Source organism: Peromyscus maniculatus, chromosome 4, assembly GCF_049852395.1.
Source record: "Peromyscus maniculatus bairdii isolate BWxNUB_F1_BW_parent chromosome 4, HU_Pman_BW_mat_3.1, whole genome shotgun sequence".
In the NCBI taxonomy this organism is placed as follows: Eukaryota; Metazoa; Chordata; class Mammalia; order Rodentia; family Cricetidae; genus Peromyscus; species Peromyscus maniculatus.
In genome coordinates, this window is record NC_134855.1 from 110,688,472 (window position 1) to 110,701,713 (window position 13,242).

General features: G+C 45.5%; 1 long non-coding RNA gene across 2 annotated transcripts in view; it reads right to left on the bottom strand.

Moving 5' to 3' along the window:
- Positions 1-1,067: 1,067 nt before the first annotated feature.
- Positions 1,068-13,242, bottom strand: part of LOC143272996 (uncharacterized) — a 45,266-nt gene continuing 33,091 nt past the window's right edge. The window contains exons 3-5 of one of the 2 annotated variants that reach the window (XR_013050776.1): positions 10,977-11,202; positions 9,100-9,561; positions 1,068-6,556 (exon numbers count right to left, since the gene is read on the bottom strand). This is a non-coding gene — a long non-coding RNA (uncharacterized LOC143272996). Of the gene's footprint in view, positions 9,562-10,976; positions 11,203-13,242 lie in introns of both variants that reach the window. The other variant, XR_013050775.1, reaches the window with a different exon arrangement.

The following is a 13,242-nucleotide window of genomic DNA, read 5'->3' on the forward strand; positions in this document are numbered from 1 at the left end:
ATCTGAGCTCAGATCTTTTAGAGGCCATTGCTCGGGCTTCTACGTTGTTGCGGACTATTCCTGTTTCCACACACTTGTTGCTGGAGGGCATTTCTGGAAAGAAAAACAGACACAATCTCTAAGCAGCATCTGCCCATCCATGTGAGATGGCTGAAGGCAGGGAGGAAGCATGATACACCTCATTGGGCAGCTAAGGAGACAAGATGTCTCCCCAGACTCTCACCAGGGAACTGTCCACCTTGAACAAATGAGAATATGAAGAACTTGGAAAGGCTACAGAGAAGTCATCTCCATGATGAATGCTTTTGTAAATAGAACAGACAGCAAGCAGAACAGGCTGTGAACCAGAAGGTTGTGAGGCCAGATGTGGTGGGGCTCATCTTGAACCCCAGTGTTGCAGAGGCAAAGAGGAGCTCTGTGAGTTTGAGGTCATGTTGGTTTATCTTGCAAGTTCCTGGCCAGCCAGGAGGCCCTGGAGAGCAGGAGGCGGCATGGCTGTGGCTGAAGCTCACAAGATCTCCCTTTCATACACTGATGCAGAATTCAGAGGGCACATGTGAGCCATTGGAGGTCTTAGCCTCCTTCTAGCCAGTGTGCCAACACTGTGGACAAAACAAATAAAATTCTCCAAATTCCAGGCTCAGTTCTTTCTCAAGAGAACCGAAGCATCAGGAGTTGAGGACGTAGCACACTTGGTACAGTGCATGCTTAGTATGCATGAGGCCCTGGGTTCAATTCACAGCGTTGGGTAAACTGAGCTTGGTGGTGCCCATCTACAATCCCAGAGGGAGACAGGAGGATAAGACGTTCAAGGCCATCCTCATCTCTATGGTTATTTCAAGGCCAACCTGGGTTATGTGAGACTGCCTCAAAGAAACAAAAGACTTTTAAATAAAAATAAACATAAGCAGCAAAAGAAAATATCCTCACACTGGCAAGATGACTCTGAAAGCAAAAGTACTTGCCACCAAGCAGACTCCTGGAATTTGATCCCTGGGACCCATATAGTAGGTGGAAGGGGAGAAATGACTCCCACAGGTTGTCTTTGTATTTCCACTTTTGGCGCGCACACACACACACACACACACACACACACACACACACACACACACATAAATAAATGAATAAAAAAATTTAAAAAGAAGCAATCCTCCTGCAGTTTTTAAACCCCTGAAAGTCAAAGAATGACTACAACTCAACTTTAGAAGGTCAGTCCATGGAAGCTGAATTCAATAAACTATTAATCACATCTGGCTCCCATAGCAACAGCCCCCACCACACACACAACTTTGCTGGATCAGACTGAGTATGATCTGCTGCTGGTATGAAATATAATTTTTTCTCTGTTCTTGGCTCATCCAAATCTTCTTGAACACGAGGTACACTGGGTGCAACATTCTGCATTTTTCTCCTTGGTGATCACCTGATTTCACAGGGAATCTCATCTCCTTCCTTTTGGCGCAGAGCTCAGGAGTGTGGAAGGAGACACACTCTAATTGGAAGGCCAATCATTTCAGACACTTCCTTATCCACCCGTGTCATCCACTATGAGCCATGGGATTTCTCCCAGGCAGTAAAGCCTTTTTCTGTTGGATTCAGATCTGTGCTTGTTTATGTTAGGAGCAAGGCAGATTTCCTAAGCACCAGGCTATTTTTGGAGGATCTTGGGAGAGGAAAGAGCTCGGGATTCCACCTAAACTTAGATTCTGTTTTCGGTTCACAGTGTCTCTTAGGGATACAGTTTGCACGTGCACAAACATGTCACGCTATAGATTCCAGACTTCCTCTAAGATGAGACCTCCCAGAGGAGAAAGGGCACTATCCAGCACACACTGAGGAGAGGGCATGAGATGGGAGCTGCTGCCTGGATCAGTGTTCTGGGAAGTTACAGGGCACAAGCCTAAAGGTGAAAGGGAATTCCTTGGCCCCCAAGAAAAAGTTCAGTCGGATTGTTTCAGCAGGTGGCAAGGTGAGAGGCGGAACAGTGGAGTAGACGGTGATTCTGCGGTGACAGTCTGGGCGTTCTCCCAAGAGCAACAGGAAATTGGTGACCGAGGGAGCCACACAGCTGGAGTCACGGTGTAGAAAGCTTACATTCAGCCTTTATGGCTCCAGACAGTCCTCACTCAGAGCTCTTCCTTCAGGCCTTCTCTTCCTGTGCCACATGTCCCATCTTCCTTCCAATGGCCATTGCCTCAGGAATGACAGCTTCTACAGCGGGTGACTAGGGAACTCCATGCTGAGACCAGAGAGGACCTGCCTACTCTTTGCTGTGGGCTGCAGAAACCTCAAATTCTAAGGCTGAAGCCTCATCGCCCGTGATTCTATTTGGAGACAGGGCTTTCAGCTGGTAAAGTAGGAGGCCACAGACGATGAGTCTTCGTCTGGTAGTGTTACTAGCCTTAAGGAGGGAGCTAGGGCTCTCTATTCATATGAACACATTGAAGAAAAGCCGCATAAGCACACAGTAGGGATGTGGCCATCTATATATAAGCTAGGTCATGTAGCACCCGATCTCAGACTTCCGGCTTCTAGAATCCTTTGTGCATTGCTTCATGATACTTTGTTATGACTATCCTAGCAGGCTGCATTGATTGGTTTTTTAGTTTTATGTATGTATGTGAGTGTGTGTATGTGTGTGGGGGTGTGCATGCAAGCAAGTGCACGTGCAGGGTAGAGAGCAGCACGAAGGGGTTGGTGTTCTGCCTTTATCACGATCAGATCCCAGGAACTGAACTCCGGTTGTCAGACTTGGCAGCAGGTGCCCCCATCATGCCTCCCCCACCACGCCTCTCCCAGCCATCTCTCCAGCCCCGTATTAGTTTCCCATAAGTCTCTGTGGCCAGAATATCTGACCAAACAACAGAAGGAGGAAAGAATCATCTGGGCTCAGAGGTTCAGGACCTCAGCTCATCATGGTGGGGAAAGCATGGTGAGTGGAACCTTGGGACAGCAGCTTCCACATGTGTCCAGCCAGCGGGCTGAGAAAGCAAGCAGGAATCAGAAATGGAGATGGCCCTTGAATGCCCACCCTTAGTGACACACTTCCTTCACCCAGACCCACCTGTGACAACACCACAGCCTTCAAAAGACTGTCGCAAGAACTCGGGTAAAGCATTCAGAATGGCACATGCAGGCTGGAAGTCACTGTCCTTCCAGACAATCTGGAGCTAGGAGAAACTAGATATTTCAAAGGTTTTTAACCCACTGACCTTGTGACCTTGACTGATCATTAAGATCATTAACATTATGGGTCACATGAATAGAGGAAAAGCTGGACATTGGTATAGGCGTCCCCAACCACAGCTTCAGTTACTAGTAGACGGACAATCTGAAAACATTAAATGGGAAATTTCATTAATATGCTTGCACATTTGGGTTGGCAAGATGGCTGAGTGGGTAAAAGCACTTGCCACCAAGGCTAGTGTCTTAGTAAGGGTTTTATTGCTGTGAAGCTACACCACGACCATGGCAACTCTTATAAAAGAAAACATTTAATTGGGGCTGGCTTACAGTTCTGAGGTTTAGTTCATTACTGTCATGGCAGGAAGCATGATGGCATTCAGGCAGACATGGTGCTGGAGAGGTAGCTGAGAGTTCTACATCTGGATCTGCAGGCAGTGACTGAGACACACCTCTTCCAGCAAGGCCACAACTCCTAATAGTGCCATTCCCTGTGGGCCTATGGGGCCATTTTTATTCAAACCATCACACCTGGTGACCTCTGATGAGGTCTGAAAGCTGCACTAATCTATGGGTAGAGAAATGTGAATTTAAATGGCAGTTGAATACAATGTTCATTTAGCAAATAACAGTAGTAGGTTCTCTTCTGAGGCTAGTTAGCCTACCCATGGGTTCTTGGTTAAATTTGCAGTACCAGGCATGTGTTTCCTCCTGTGGAGTAGGACTTAAATTCAACCAAAAAGTAGTTGGTTTATCCTCAAACATTTATGCCACCATTTCTCCATGGGCATATCTTGCTATACTGGTAATTACTGCAAGTCACAGGATTCACAGTTGGGTAAGACTGTTGATGACTTTTGATGCTCCACCCCACCCAACCCAGGAACCTGCTGCACGGCACCTCCAGGTACTATGAGAGCCAGCAGGGAGGAAACTGCCTGGTTGCTACCAACTTGACTCCTCTATGTCCTGTGGCCAAGGTGTGTGGAGTCTTCAACAATAGTACCTTAAATCCAGCTGGCACCAAGAGCAATGGCAATAGCCTGTATTGTTTTGGGGGTCTCTGGGTTATCTTTGACCACAATTCAAGAGGAAGTATCCCACACTTGGCACTGGGCTTTTTATTTGGCAGCCTATGGCTTCTGGGGTGAGTGCTCTGTGTAGGGTAACTCCAATTAAACTTTCATATTAATTTACATATATGAATGTATATGGAGTTTCAAAAGTAGAGGATTTCCATATGGCTTTTTCCCAACATCCTTAGTTTGCCCTTCCTCCCCTAAGCCTCTCCTCTACCCTATCGTCCCATCGCTCCCTCCCCTAGCCTAAACCTCCCTCGCAATTATTCCCCTTCACACAACCTGTGCTCTACTCTCCCCACCCCCTAAGACCGCTCTTCTCTCTTCCCACCAGTGGTCCCTTTCTAGTTTCCTGGATTCTAAAGGTACTCCAGTCTAAACACACAGTTCTAAAGATCCAGTGCTAAGATCTGCATATGAGTGAGGACATGTGAGGTGTGTCTTCCTGGGGCTGGTTTACCCCTTTGGAGAATGTTTAACAGGAGAATTTGTTAAGCAGTGTGTTGATATATGCATGGCATGTCCGGGGGGACAAGGGTATGAAAATTTGATTGCATTGAGGGTCCTAATTTTAGTCTTTTTTTTTTTTTTTTTTTTTTTTTTTTTTTTTTTTTTTTTTTGTGGGAGAGGGAATCTCACTATGCAGCACTTGCTGGTCTGCAACTTGCTTTGTAGACTAGGTTGTCCCCAAATTTGCAGAGATCCTCCTGCCTCTGCCTCTGGAGTGCTCAGTCAGTCATAAACCACTGCTCAGCAAAGGTCCTAACTCTCTATTCTCTCTTCTCACCCATACCTTTGCATATCACAATGCCTCCTTCCAGAAGGAAGGGAGTGTAACTTGCAAAGTGGGTGTGGTAACTTGAATGTAATTGCCCCCCATAATCTCATAGGGAGCGGCACTATGAGGAGGTGTGGCCTTGTTGGAGTGGGTGTGGCCTTGTTGGAGGAAGTGTGTCACTGTGGGGGCGGGCTTTGAGGTCTCCTATGCTCAGGATAGCACCCAGTGTGTCTGTCGACTTCTTGTGGCCTGCATACCAAGATGCAGCACTCTCCGCTCCAACACCATGTCTGCTTGCACACCACCATGCTCCCCATCGTGATGATAATGAACTGAACCTCTGAAACTGTAAGCAAGCCACCCCAATTAAATTTTTCTATATAAGAGTTGCTGTGGTTGACAGTTGTGAGTTGCCATGTGGTTGCTGGGAATTGAACCCAGGTCCTCTGGAAGAGCAGTCAGTGCTCTTAACCACAGAGCCATCTCTCCAGCCCCCGAGGGATTCTTTAGATTGGGATCTGTAAACTTTCTGAGAACAAAATTTGAAAATGAAAAGACATGGTTTAAACTTTATAGTAGTATCTGTGTGGTTGGTGGCATGATTTGCTGTTCAAAATGAGAGAGGTGTTCTCAGTAGATACCCTTTTAAACATTTTAAAATCATGAGAGAATTGTATCCCATTTAATGAATAACTCACCATCCTTTGTTGGATCTGTAAAACTGGCCAAGTTTTGCATATTGTTTAAACTTAAATGGTGTGTACATATTTCTCTGTATTCATAGAGAATAGACCCTCCAAAAGGCAACTTCACCTTCAAAACTGAATTGTGTTTAAATTTAGGGCAAATTATTAACGATTTCCAATTCCTAGTCAAAGTTCTCGTGATGTTTTTGGTAAACTGTCCTTCCTAAATTTTACCTTTTTTTGTGTTTTCTTTGTGACAATTGTCTGTTTTTATCGAATACTGTGACCCCCGCTGAAGCGCAGTCATCGCTGTGTGGCTGGGAAGGCACTTCCTTACCAAAGCCTGAGGAAAACGGCTTGTTCAAATAAAAGAGTGTCTCCACTAAGATTGATTCTGACACTCAAGAGGAAAAAAAAAGAGTTGCTGTGGTCATGGTGTCTCTTCACAGCAATGGAAACCCTCACTAAGACGGGAGGGGGGGGGAACACCTGTAATCCCAGCTCTCAGGTGGCAAGGTCAGGCGACACAGGGAGTTCCACCCCTCCCTGGGCTGCAGCTGAGACCCCCGTGCCACACACTCACACACTCATGTGGAAGCAGGTGGTGATGGAGCGTGGCATCCTTCTGCACTTGTGCGATGATGACTGCACAGAAGTCTGACTTGAGAGTGAAATTAGGCTTCTCCGGCGCATTCTTTCCCCACTCCATATGCCCCCCGTCTTTAACCTTAGTGGGACAAATCACACAGTCTTCTAACAAACTCGGAAGTTCAGTTATTGTGGCATCCTCTTTGAAAACATCGGAAAGTCTGCACTCCGTTCTTCAGCGCCTGTGTCAAGACAGCAAATGAGACCCAGGAGAATTGGGGCCTCAGGCAAAGTTCCACATGACATTTGCTGCTTCTGTGCCTAGATGAGTCCTGTGCAACCTGGAGGCTTGAAGCCCAGGGGCGTGGCCATGTGTTTCCATCACAAGGGGTGGTCAGAGCCATCTAGGGTGATCATTCTTGTGTGAGCAAAGATTTCACGCTGCAAAGCCGATGCCTTGTACTCCTCTAGGAGTTATCCAATCGTGCTTTTGATATCAGAGGCAGGTGCTACCGACCTCTAACATTTCTCTAGACAGCCTGCTAAGGACCTTGTGCTTCCTGGAGGCACAACAGTGATCTTGTGCTCTTGAGTGTCTCGAACAGTTCAGTTGTTCTTCAAGGCTAATCTGACACTTGCCTAGCATGTATGCATATATAAGGGTCATTCAATCTCCAGTACACATATACATATATTATACATTGTATCATATGTATTTCAAATTATACCTATTTATATGTGAACTGTATCTGTTTTTAGTTTCAAGTGTTGATAGAAATACCAAAAATGTCAGCAATTTGGGCATTCTTTTCTTTTTTTTCTGTTTATGTGTGTGCTATATGTGCATTTGATTGTGTGTTTGCATGTATGTGAGCACAGATGTGTGTGTATGTACACATGAAAGCCCAAAGCTAATGTCAGGAATCTTCCTCAATTGCTCTTTCACCTTACTCTCGAGGCATGATCCAGAACAGGCACCAAAACACCACAGAGAAACAAAAAAAAAAAAAAAAAAAAAAAAAAAAAAAAAAAAATTAAACATGTCCTGAATCAAAAGACATCAAAAAAATGAATTGAAAAGACAAAGAGTTAGCTGGATATGGTGGTGCACACCTTTAATGCCAGCATCAGAGAGGCAGAGACAGGGGTGAGGGTGCGGTGGGAGAAATCTCTGAGTTTGAGACTAACCTGGTCTACATAGTTCTTGGCCACCTAGAGCTACACAGTGAGACTGTCTCAAAAAATAAAAAAGGATAAGTTTTATGTTGTTTCTTTCTTTCTTCCTTTCTTTTTTTTTTTTTAAGACAGGGTTTCTCTGTGTAACTGCCCTGGCTGTCCTGGAATTCACTTTGTAGACCAGGCTGGCCTCAAACTCACAGAGATCTGCCTGCCTCTGCCTCCCGAGTGCTGGGATTAAAGGGGAGTGCCACCACCCCGTTGACCCAGCTGATAAGGGGCTTTAAAAAGGAGTAGACTTAAACATGGAAATTTATTGTTATTATTATTATTATTATTATTATTATTATTATTATTATTATTATTTTGAGACAAAATCTCTCTATGTAGCCCTGGCTGTCCTAGAGCTCTCTACATAAACCAAGATGGGCTCAGACTCAGAGATCCAGTGACCTCTGCCTCCTGAGTATTTGAATTAAAATCATGTGCCTCCATACCCACCCCAAAGTACATATTTATACGTACACCAGAAAAAGGAACTTTAGTCATTATAAACATAGATATAAGACAATAAGAAAAGCAATCAGGTATGATGGCATAGGCCTACAGTCCCAACATTCTAGCCTTGGCTCACTATGCAGCCTTTGCTGGCCTCAAACTCATAGGGATCCTCCTGCCTCATCTCCTGAGTTCTAGGCTTACAGGCATCAGCCCCTGTGCTTTGTGCTTGGGGTAGGGATGTTTTTAAACACTATCTTCCCCTGCAGCCCAGATTAGAACTTACAGCAATCCCTTTGCTTCTGCCTCTCAAGTGCTGGGACTATAGGCATATTCTGCCACTCCCAGTTTATGACAATGCTTTAAAAATTGGTAATATCCAGAGTTGGTAAGGAAGTGCACTTTCTTCAAAACTTTCCAAGGACTGATGGCCTACAAGGACATACGCTGTCGGTGGAACTGAAAGCTGGCCGAGCCTTTGACGAGAGAGTTTAGTGGTACATGCCAGTACTTTTAAGTACATGACACAGCACTTTAAATTTTAGTGATCTAGGCCAAAGAAATTGTTACTCATATACACCAAGGGCCAGATACAAGAGAAGGCATGAGTCATGGGCTCCAGACCGCACAACGCCTTGCTTGAGAGAGTGCCTATGTGAGCTATGATTCATACATTTTATTGACATGTAACACCTCCGAAGAAGATCTGAGCAGACCCAGAGGCAGTAACAAGACAAAACCTGGCACAAGGGTAACCTATGAGGACTGCCAGTGCTCAGAATGTCCTGATTATTAGGTTCTGGTGAAAATGTGTAAGAATCTATGCTTTGCCAGGCATGGTGGCACACACCTTTAGTACCAGCATTTAGGACATAGAGGCAAACAGATGCTTATGAGTTGGATGACATACCGAGGCCTCCCTCAACAATAAACAAATAAATACAGTTCATTAAAAAGTAAGTTGTCAGTGGGACACAGGAGGGTGTATTATAGCGAGGGTTCTCTAGAGTCAGAAAGCTTATGGAATGAATCTCTCCCTACACACACACACACACACACACACACACACACACACACACACACACACACGGAATTTATTGGCATGACTTACAGGCTGCAGTGCAATAATGGCTAGCTGTGAATGGAAAGTCCCACGAGGCTGGATGTCTCGGCTGGTCTTCTGTATGTGCTGGAATCCTGAGGATGTAGGTTCCAATGCCAGTGAAGGAACGGATGGGCTGACAGGAGAGGGCAGCGGGCAAAGAAGGAACACACACCATTCCTCCTTTCATGGTCCTTATATAGGCTCCCGGAGAAGGTGTGGCCCAGATGAAAGGTGTGCCTTCTCACCACAAGGTCTGGATTAAAGAGGTGTGCCATCCAGCCTCAAGATCCAACTGTTGTCTTCTTGCCTCAAGATCCAGATCACAAGTGTGCCTGCCATTTCTGGATTGTAGTTCATTCTAGATTTAGTCAAGTTGACAACCAAGAATAGCCATCACAGAGGGTCAGGTGTCCAAAGCCATCCTTGGCTTTATTGTGAATTCTAGACTGACTTGACCCATACAAAATCCTGTTTCAAAGCAAAAAAGGAAAAAGAAAAACAAATGTTTGGAGACTAAGCATAGAGTCAAGGCCTTAACATTAAAAGTAATGTATCTAGGGTCGGGGAGATGAGTGAGTTAGTGGGTAAAGCTTTTGCCATGCAAGTGTGAGGACCCACACTGGAATCCTCAGAACCTAAATTAAGTTGGATTCTGTCTGATATCTCAGTGTTCCTGTGGCGGGATGGACAGGGGGGGCAGAAGAAATCTTGGAAGCTCCTGGGCCAGCTAGTCTCATGAACACATCAGTGAACAGAAGACCCTATCTCAAACACGGTGAAGGTGAGGACCAACATCTAAGATTGTCCTCTTATCTGCACAATTGCATGGCACACACATGCCCCTGGACTCACACACATGAATATGCACACATACACCATACATACATGTTCATATACACATATACAGAAAGGTATCTATATGCATGTGTCTATATAGGCATAAAATACACCTTGTTAATAACAGTGTTATGGTTTTGTTTTGTTATTATAATTTGTGTGTTATTTTTTTTTTAAAAAAGACAGGGCTTTACTATGTACTCCAGGCCAGTCAGGTGGCTCCACATGATGATCCTTCTGCCTCAGTCTCCCAAATGGTAGGGTTTATATTACCTAGTTCCAGCAGTGTTCATGTTGGAGGAAGGGAGGTATGACAGGGGACAGCAGATTCTACAGCTGTTATTTACTTGTGTAGAGCAATAAATGTAACTTTCATAAATATAGTGGAAAGCAATATACTCCTGCCTTTCCTTGGAGACAAGCTCTTCCTCTGTAGTTGGTCTGGAACTCACTGTGTAGTTAGAACTTATGGAAATCCTCTGACCTTAGCATCTCAAGTGCTAGGATTACAGATGAATACCACCACACCTGGCTGCAATGAGACTGTTTTAAAACCTCAACATTATATACATACACATGTATGTACACCTATATTCTCTCATACCCACATAGGCACCCCTTCATAGCTATACCTTAGGCAAGGCAACACAAGGTTGATTCTAGGCTTAAGCTATAGCATAGCCACCGTTCAAGAGATTAGAAAAATCATGCCATTTTGTCCATGTTTTGTGTTTATTGTTTGCCCACATAGGCAACTTTCTCAGCAACATGGAAACAAGTGAGCTTGGGTCTTAGTTCACAAGGGTGATGTGTAAGACCTGGTCTTGGTTGGGTACAACTGTAATCTCAGTCCTGGGGAGGAAGGGGTAGGCAGATGGGTCTTGAGTTCAGGCCAGCTTGGGTACATACTGAGACTCTATCTCAAAAACTCAGAGCTGGAGTACAGCTTAGAGGTAGAGCATTTGCCCAGTGTGCACAAGGCCCTGAATGTGCTCTCCAGCACCTCCAATAACAATGGTGGTGCCAACGTTCTGCTTAGCACTCACCTTCTAGCCTGATGGGGTCCAGGTTCTCCTGCTTCCATCTCGCTCCTCCTCACTGTGATTGTGTCCTTCCCACTGTCTCCAGGCACAGAGGACAGACCCACCTCACTCCTGGAGAGTTTGTGTCTTTGGGGGTGGTCCTGGCGAAGAGTCCATCCAACGTATCCAGGGGGAGGAAGAATTGTCTGTCCTGTGCAATTTCCCTTGGGTCTCATACACGACTCTTGTCCTAGATTTAACAGATTTAAACAGTTTTGACACAATTGCTTCTGATGTGACTGATTGATTTAGTTTTTTTTTTTTTCCTTCAAGACAGGGTTTCTCTCTGTGTAGTCCTGGCTGACCTGGAACTCATGCTGTAGACCAGGCTAGCCTTGAACTCAGAGATCCACCTGCCTCCCAAATGCTGGGATTAAAGGTGTGCACCACCACCACCCAGCATGATTGATTTTTTTTTTAAATTTAAGAAATAAATAAAACTGCAAATACAGCTAACAACGCTGTCTCTCTCCTGCCAGATTTCCTCTTCTGCTTCTTTTCATAGACATTTTAGCCTTCTGAGAACAGTATGGTCCCAGGTCTGCCTACATTTGTTTGTGCATTAGCCAGGTCCTGGCAGGCCACAGACAATAGGAAGAGAAGCCTGTTCCATAAAGGTTCAGTAAACATGAAGGTTCAAGAAGGGGACACAGTGAGGACTTGGAAGTCTTCGTGGTGTCAACAAGCAGCCGCACAGAACCCAGAGAGGCCTGCCCGCCACTACAGAGTCACCTGACCGTAGCTGTGGCCTTCACAGGATTGACACACTTTCTGCCCACACAGCCAGGCACAGTGACAGGAGGAAAAGACCAGAGCCCACCAGTCTCCCCCTTCTCCTTCCTCCCTGTGTGTTCCATTGGCTGAAACAAGCTAAAGGCAGACGAAGCAGCCAGGCATGGTGGCATACACCTGCAATCCCAGCTACTCAGGACGCAGAGGCAGGGGGATTGAAGGAAACCAGGAGCGTGTGGCCATCCTGAACAATGTGGTGTGATCTCATTTCAAAAATCAAATAAATAAATAGAGCCACGCAGGAGAGCTCATAATCCTAGCAGTCAAGAGGTTGGAGGCAGGGGGATCACAAGTTTGAGGTCAGCTTGGGTTACAAATCTCATCCCAAAAATCAAAATCTAAAGAAATAACTTAAATAAATAAAAGTAGAAGGAAAGCAGTGCTGATGATTTCTATAAAGCTTCCAAAGCCAGAGATAGGTAGAGGAAATGGGGAAATCTGTGTTCACAGCACAAGGCATTGTGTTTGTGGTTTACAAACTGACGTGTATCACCTTGACTGTGGGCTTTTCAGTTCACTTTCTTCGTTCACTGGTGTTACCGTTCCTTTGTTTGCAGTGCCGGAGACTGAACCGAAGACCTCATGTAGTGGCAGAAGCAAGGGTTCCACCACCAAGCTACTTCTCCAGGCTTCTTTCTGCTCTTTGAGGCCAGGCCTCACTAAATTGCCCATGATAGCCTTGAACTCTGTGGCCCAGGCTGGCTTTGATCCTATGAACCTACTGTGTATGCCTGCCAAGTAGCTGGGATTACAGCCTGTGCCACCACACCCAGCACCATTTCATTTTTGATATTTATCCAGCTGAAAATTGCAGCACTAATTCACACGTCCCTTTGAATTCCTTCCTAGTGTGTCATCGTTTCACGCTCCTACACTGAGCAGGCCTATGTGCACGGGGCCCAATTTATACGTGCAAGAGTCTTATTAAGTGCACATGCACATACGTGCATTTATGCACAAACATACTCGCATATCCAAGCCTGCATATGCGTATGTACATATACGTGTGTGTTTCCATTGGACTTTCCGTTCTGTGGAATTGCTCCCTATTGTAATAATTCCAACCTTCCCTTCCAGAGTTGTGTCTGAAAGTCATTTCCGATTCTCCACTTTCACCACGGTTGTTATTATCTGACTTGCAAACCTTGCCAATCCAGTGGTTCTGAAACTGTGTATCCTTCTTCTCTTAATTTGTGTCCCTGCTTAGGTGTGCTCCCTCACCAGCTCCAACAACAGCTGTGAAACCCTGGCAAAAGCTGATCAGGAAATGCTTGGGAAAGCTGCTGTGCAGCGCGCGCACCTCTGGTTGGTTCCTCTGACCTCCGACTCATACCCCCTGAATGCCAGACCACACAGTGGGTGCTTCATGCCAATACATTTCACAAGAAGCAACTAAGAATAGTGCCAGTCTCTCGCGCTTTCCTGCCATGTTTTCGGA